Raw genomic sequence first — 7,001 nt, 5'->3', positions numbered from 1 at the left:
ATATGAAACTACAAAATTATATTGTTAATACATGGAAATTAAACTCATAAGAATAATGCCCTTCTGTTTTAAATTCGAAACGAGTGTTGAGGCTTAAAGGGGGGACAAAGAAAAAGTAAGAGGTGGCTAAATAAGGTTATTAGGGGGACAAGAAAGTGGGTTTTCTTTGTGGGGTTGCTCGGTTCAGAGCGTGACAGATAAACTCATCACTATGAAATCTTGGAGTATGCTCCACGCGCTTATAAACCGGCGTCTTTTGCACGACCCAACCGTAATTGCCAGAATTGCCATTTTCGGTAACATTATTTCAACTCATTCATCATTCATACGACTCCACCAAAATTTTTGTGAGAAAAGGATAAATAGATCCTGATCTTTTGTATCGCGGGTATTTTTGTTTTTAACCATTGAAAAATATTTTTAAATCTTTGATCTTCACAAAATTTAGACGGATCAGTCCCTCCGTCCAAATGCCTCCATCAGGAACTGATCTGTCCAAATTTTGTGAAGATCAGGGACTTAAAAGTATTTTTCAATGGACAACGACAAAAATGTCCGCGAGACAAAAGGTCATAGACCTATTTATCATTTTCTCTTTTTTTTTTTTAAAACACTCTACGACTCCGCTTAATACTTAACTATGAAATTACTATTTCGTATAAATTTTTCTTATGAAATTGGATATTCAGGTAAAAGAATTTTATGTTTATATTGTATGCAAGTAAGGTTCATTTTTAAACGTTTTTTTCTTGCCCAAGTCAAGCTATTATGTTTTTGTTCATTAAATAAAAGCATTAAATTTTAAAATTAGTTAACATATGAGATTATATTAGACTTTTAAATTTTGAAAAGTATAAGCCAATTTTAAAAAACTCTATCTTAAGTGCTTTTAAAAGTACTCTAATCTTTTAAAAGTTATAAGCACAAGTACATAGTGTTTTTGATTTATCAAATATAAAATGAGTAATTTGAGCCTTTAAAAAGCACAACTGCACAAATACCTATTCAAAAAAGTTTACCAAACAAAAATTAAATTTTTTTCTTCTTCTTGTGTTCTTTCTCTTTTTTTTTTCAACTAATTTTTATTGTGTCAATAATTTATTGAACCAATTTAATTAAACTTAATTACTAAAATAATTTAGATATGCAATATCACTATATATTTTTGTTATCCATATAAATAAAATAGCAAAATTGTCCTAACATAACTTTGTTTACATATTTATCATCTTTTAATTTATGTAAATCTTTATAAATCATGCAAGACATCAAAATTGAGACTTGAAACTAGCCACCATACTCTTAAAAAAATGTAGACAAATGATAAAATATACAAAAATATCTAAGTAACGATAAAAGGTGAAAACTCAGGTACAGTTAATTTCATGTGAAGTTGATAGATAAAAATCATTAAATGAGTTGACAGATTTGATTAAATTATTATCTAAAGACTCTTAGCTATTAACTTCACATAAAGTTAACTGCACCTGAATTTTTACTTAAATAAAATTAAAACACAATTCTGTCATCCGAAACTCTTTTTTTTAAAATCTTTCTGTTTAAAGGAAAGAAAATTGTTTGGTGGGATTATTTTCATTTTCTTTTTGTTCTTTGTTTGTGAATTAGTATTGTACTAAGAGAGAATGATTAAGTAGCGCAAAGCTTGGCACTCTTTGTTGTTAAGTGATGCATGTATTGATGCGTATATTGACAGCAAAGTCATTATAAGCTGTGCTCGTTTTTATGGTGACGCCACTATCACGCCATTCTCATGCCTCTCTCTCCTCATCAATCATGCCCAATTACATGAAAATATGGTTTATCAATTCAAATCAATTTGTCAATGAGCCATAGTTCATAGGACATTCTGCCCCTTCTCATTTTAAAGGTCTTGGGTTCGAGTCCTATCAACTGCAGCTAACCACACCCATACACACATGATATCCCCTTTTTCTTGGTCAAGTTTGCACTAAATGAGACTCGAACTTGAGATCTATTAGTAAGAAAGGGAAGCATATGCCACTTGAGTTAAGACTCATTGATAAGTGTTGGTTAAATTAGAATTTTATTTAATATTGTTCTTGTTTTTGTTCTGAATATATTTAGTTTTTTTTATAAGATTGTTAAGTTCCATTTATAAAAAAGTTTGCTTCTTGGGCCTAAGTCATCATAGAATTTTGGGTGGACCTAACAAAGCTTCAAACTACAGAACTGATCCGCTGTTTGTTGTTGTTGCTTTTTTTCGTTTGTATTTTATGAAAGGCGGGCCTTTTTACGAGAAAACATATTATCCCCTTGTTTGGTGATAATAGGTTGGGAAAATTTTCAAGTGTAAACTAGTGTTCCAGTTATTTTAACTGTTGATTTCAATTAATATATTATATATATTTTTTATAATTAAGATCAACGGTTAAAACAACTAGAACACCGGTGTTCCCGGTACACTTGAAACTCTTCCTAATAGGTTGTCCTCCAATACCTTAAAAAAACAGCTTATTCCTTCTTAGTCATGGTTTCATACTCTGTTTAGTGATAAGATCCTTGTTATAGGAGGCAGTTCAAATACCAAAAATTGAAAGAAAAAAGGATCCATGTTTTTGTTAGATGACAAGTGATCGGTTCAAAATTAGGCACATACTACAATAGAAAAGAAAAATGGCAAAAAGAATTATGATTTTCTTTTTTAATAGATCTGAACAAAACTATGTAGAGTAATGAATGAGAACTGAGCAATGAAAGAGAAAAATTGTGAATGTAAATTGTAATATGTATTTTCTAGAATAAAAAAAAAATCTGTTTTCTACAAATATGTGTCTAACTATATATAGCATGGACTTAACTAATTTGGTTTTCTCACTAACACAAGCCTAACAAACTTTCTATACATTGACACTTCTTGAATCTTGAATATTAAGTAATATCAGTAACCAATTCTGGTTTTCTCTTTTCAAGATCATTCATTACAAATTCAACCCACGTAAAAAAGAGAGAGGAATGCTAGGTGCCAGTAATTTTTGTGATTTGTAGTCATCAAATAGCCATCAATGATGGTTTTAATGGTGTGAGATTGGTGTAAGATTTCATCCAATGACTCACTTTTTTTTGCTGGTTATATACTGGTCAGAATTTAACAAAGTTGTTGATCCCTAGACTTTTCCAAAAAGAGAAGGACAAGATAGTATCCTAATCCTATGGTTAATTAAATCTTCTCTTTTTGTCGTTGCCATAAAAAATTAAGTAATCATCCATAGAATATTTTATAGCATATCCATAAAATGAAATGGAAAAGTCTAGGGCCAGCAGTTTTGTTGAATTTTGGCCAGCATGTAACCAACAGATAAAGATGAGTCATTGGATAAAATCTCACACCAATTTCACACCTTTAGATCATTATTGATGGCTATTTGATGGCTACTAATCACAAAAGTTACTGGCCCCTAGCATTGCTCAAATGAAATTAGCATGCAGTACATGATCACCATTATTACATTCCAACACCTTTGCATGCATCTCCTATGAACCAAGCTATTTATACCCTTTGTCAATGCCTTATTCTTCTTGTTCCCAAGGCACCCAGTGGATGTTATTAGCCATTGCCTCTAATCCACTCAACAATGTTCTTACTGTCTATTATCATCGTAGGCTCTTCTTCACTCACCCGGGCTACTTTCATAAAAAAATCCATCGACTTCTAGCATAGCCTCTCCCCTTGATTTTTCTATTGCCACCTCACTCATATATAGCATCTCACTCCACCTTGTGCTCTTGTTAAGTAACCACCAGCAGCATGCCTATTTATTACAGAATTATAACACACACATAATCACTACATCCATTTACACCCATTTTCTTCTCGAGTTGGTATTACATGCCCATCTCTCTTCATTCGCTTCATTCACTCCATTGATTTACGAAACCTTGTTTTGTTCCCAGCACTCTCTACACACTATTTCATTTTCAAATACTTTCTACTCTTCTAAGCAGATCACACAATAGCAAAAAAATCGTCTACACTATTTATTTTTACCCATGTTTTTAACATCCTGTTTTCAGACAATGTTATATTTAACAACATTTGTGGGTCCATGGTTTTGGTTGCTATATATCCACATATCCACAATCAATAAATAAAAATATAGATCATAGATAAATTCTTATTTATCTATACGTTTTATGGGTCTTGTTTAGTCTCTTTGTTTTTTCTTTAATTTCTGTATTTAAAGTCCACAAAAAAACGTAAAAAAAAATTAAGTATTACGATAGTAACGATGAAGGAATCTCGTATGCGAAAAAAGATTCTCAATTTCAAATTCCTGCATTTAAAGGACTTATTTCGGATGGGAAAGGAAGGTAGAATCAGATCTTTACAAATCGCATCCTTTTAGAGAAAAAGAAAGTTAGACTGCTACAAGCCAATTTTTCCAATAATGCCGTCTGAATTAGAAAGATCTAAAAGACGGTACAAAAGGAGTCCAATACTTTTAATCTGTGATATAACTTACTTCACCCTTAAGTAGCTGGGTGATATTTATAACCATTTTGCATCTTCACTTAGTCCAGCAATTCAAAATTCATGAAATATGTAATATAATTAATAAAGATGTCTACGTGGCAAAACCTAAACCACACATTCTAAAACCACATTTTTTACTACAAAACACTTAAAACCGTAGCTTTTTATAAGAAAAAGCGTTACCTAATGGAAAAAAATAAATTAGAAGATTTAAGAGAAGAAATTATTAAACTATCAAAATTAATAGATCAAAAACTAATGATTTTAACTAATGTTAATTGTAATGACACCGAATTCCTAAAATCAATACAAAATGATTTTTCTCAAAATCTTTATTTTACTATAAGTTTTATTGAAGGACTTCAAAAACCTGAAAAAACTTATATTTCACACGGAATTTTTAAAAAATGCTACCATGGAAATGATTCCCCACATCTTTATCATACTTTTAACCCACAATTAAATTCTATAGTAGATATGCTTGAAAAAATTTTAGTATCCATAAAATTTCAAAGAAATAAGGAAAAAGAGGAACCTAATATAAACGAAATCAAACAGATATTAAATAAATACTTTCAGAAAGAGAATCCCAAAGAAGAAAATTTTAAAAATATAATCAATATAGCAGAATTAAAAGTAAAACCACCATTGAAATTATGAATATTGAAGAAAAATTAGAAGAAGTTACAATGCTTTTTAAACAATTAAAAATGGCTCAGGAAAATAATATTATGGAACAGGGATTTCAAATAGAAGAAGAATTAGTAAATTCTGAAAATATAGAAAATGAAGAACACATCCTAGATTATTCAAGTGACGAAGAACCAGCAATTCCAATACAAGTAAAAAACGAAGCTGGAACATCTAAGGATAGTCAATCTCAATTTAAATGGGAAACAGGTTTTGATAATTATGCTTTTAAAAAAGGGTTTATAAACAAAGATTCAAAATATACAAAAATACCATCAAAATACGTTCCTAAAACCCAGGAAATGGAAGGAGAAAGAATGCTCGATTTAGACTGTAAAAAGAATGAAAAAGAAATTTTCGAAAATTAGTTGAACTCCTTCTTATTAGAAGCCTTTACTAATCCAAAACTTAGTGAATTATCTGGAAGAGATATTTGGAATTATATAGGGTTTCATACCAAAGGAACTGTAAGGGATTATATGATATCAATAGAAAACCAAATAATAGAAGAATTAACAACAAAAACAACAGCTTATGATAAGATATTACATATAATGATAATTCTATATAAAGAATGAGAAAAAGAAAATATCAATTTAGAAAAAGAAAATACTATCCAAACTGGAGAAAAAAGAGGTATTTTAGAAAAAGAAATAACAATAAAAACAAAAAACAAAAAAGTGACTATTGCCCAAATAAAAAAGAAAATTGTAAGTGTTGGTATTGTCAAGAAGAAGGACACTATGCAAACGAATGTCCAAAAAAGAAGGATAAAAATGATCTTACCAAACAAATAGAAATTGCTAAGTCTTGTTTCATGAACCATTAGAAGAATCTGATGATAATCTAGACTATATTTTTGAATATGTCTCAGAAACAGACTCAGAGACTGAGTAATAATGCCACATTTATTACTATAAAAATAACAGAAAAATTTATAAATACTTTCATAGATACTGGAGCAACACAATGTTTTGCTAGTACAAATATAAAACTTGATTGGAAAAAATTAAAGAAACCATTAAGAGTTAGAATAGCTGACAAATCAATACATAAAAAATCCTTTAGATATTAAAAATACAAATAACGAATTAGTAAGCATTAAATTAAAAGATCCTACAAAAGAGATAAATGTTCCAAATAAAATTTCTTATTCCGCAAGAGATAGAGAAGAGTTCTCATTAGAATGTAGAGATCTTTTGGAAAAAGGAATTATAAGATTAAATAAAAGTCCTCATGCAGCTCCAGCCTTTTATGTCGAAAACAATAATGAAATTAAAAGGGAAAAACGGAGAATGGTTATTAACTATAAGAAGATGAATGAAGCAACTATTGGTGATGCTCATAAACTTTCAAGAAAAGATTCTATTTTAGAAAAAATCAAAGGAGCAGCTTGGTTTTCATCTCTTGATGCAAAATCAGGATATTGGCAACTTCGTTTAGACGAAGAAATAAAGAAATTAACTGCTTTTACTTGCCCAACAAAAGAATCAACAAGTGTGTTGCTCTATGAATGGAATGTATTACCATTCGAATTAAAACAAGCCCCAGGTATTTATCAAAGATTTATGGAAGAAAATCTAAAAGAGTTAAATGAATTTGTTTTAGTGTACATTGATGATATACTAATTTTTACAAAACAGGATAAAGAAGATCATTTTCAAAAATTATTAATAGTTTTAGAAAGATGTAAAGAAAAAGGATTAGTTCTTAGCAAAAAGAAAGCAAGAATAGCAAAATAAGAAATAGAGTTTCTTGGATTAATTCTATCCACTCAAGGAAAGCTAAAACTTCAACC

This window comes from Arachis ipaensis, chromosome B07 (assembly GCF_000816755.2).
Source record: "Arachis ipaensis cultivar K30076 chromosome B07, Araip1.1, whole genome shotgun sequence".
In the NCBI taxonomy this organism is placed as follows: domain Eukaryota; kingdom Viridiplantae; phylum Streptophyta; class Magnoliopsida; order Fabales; family Fabaceae; genus Arachis; species Arachis ipaensis.
This window is presented reverse-complemented; position numbering follows the sequence as displayed.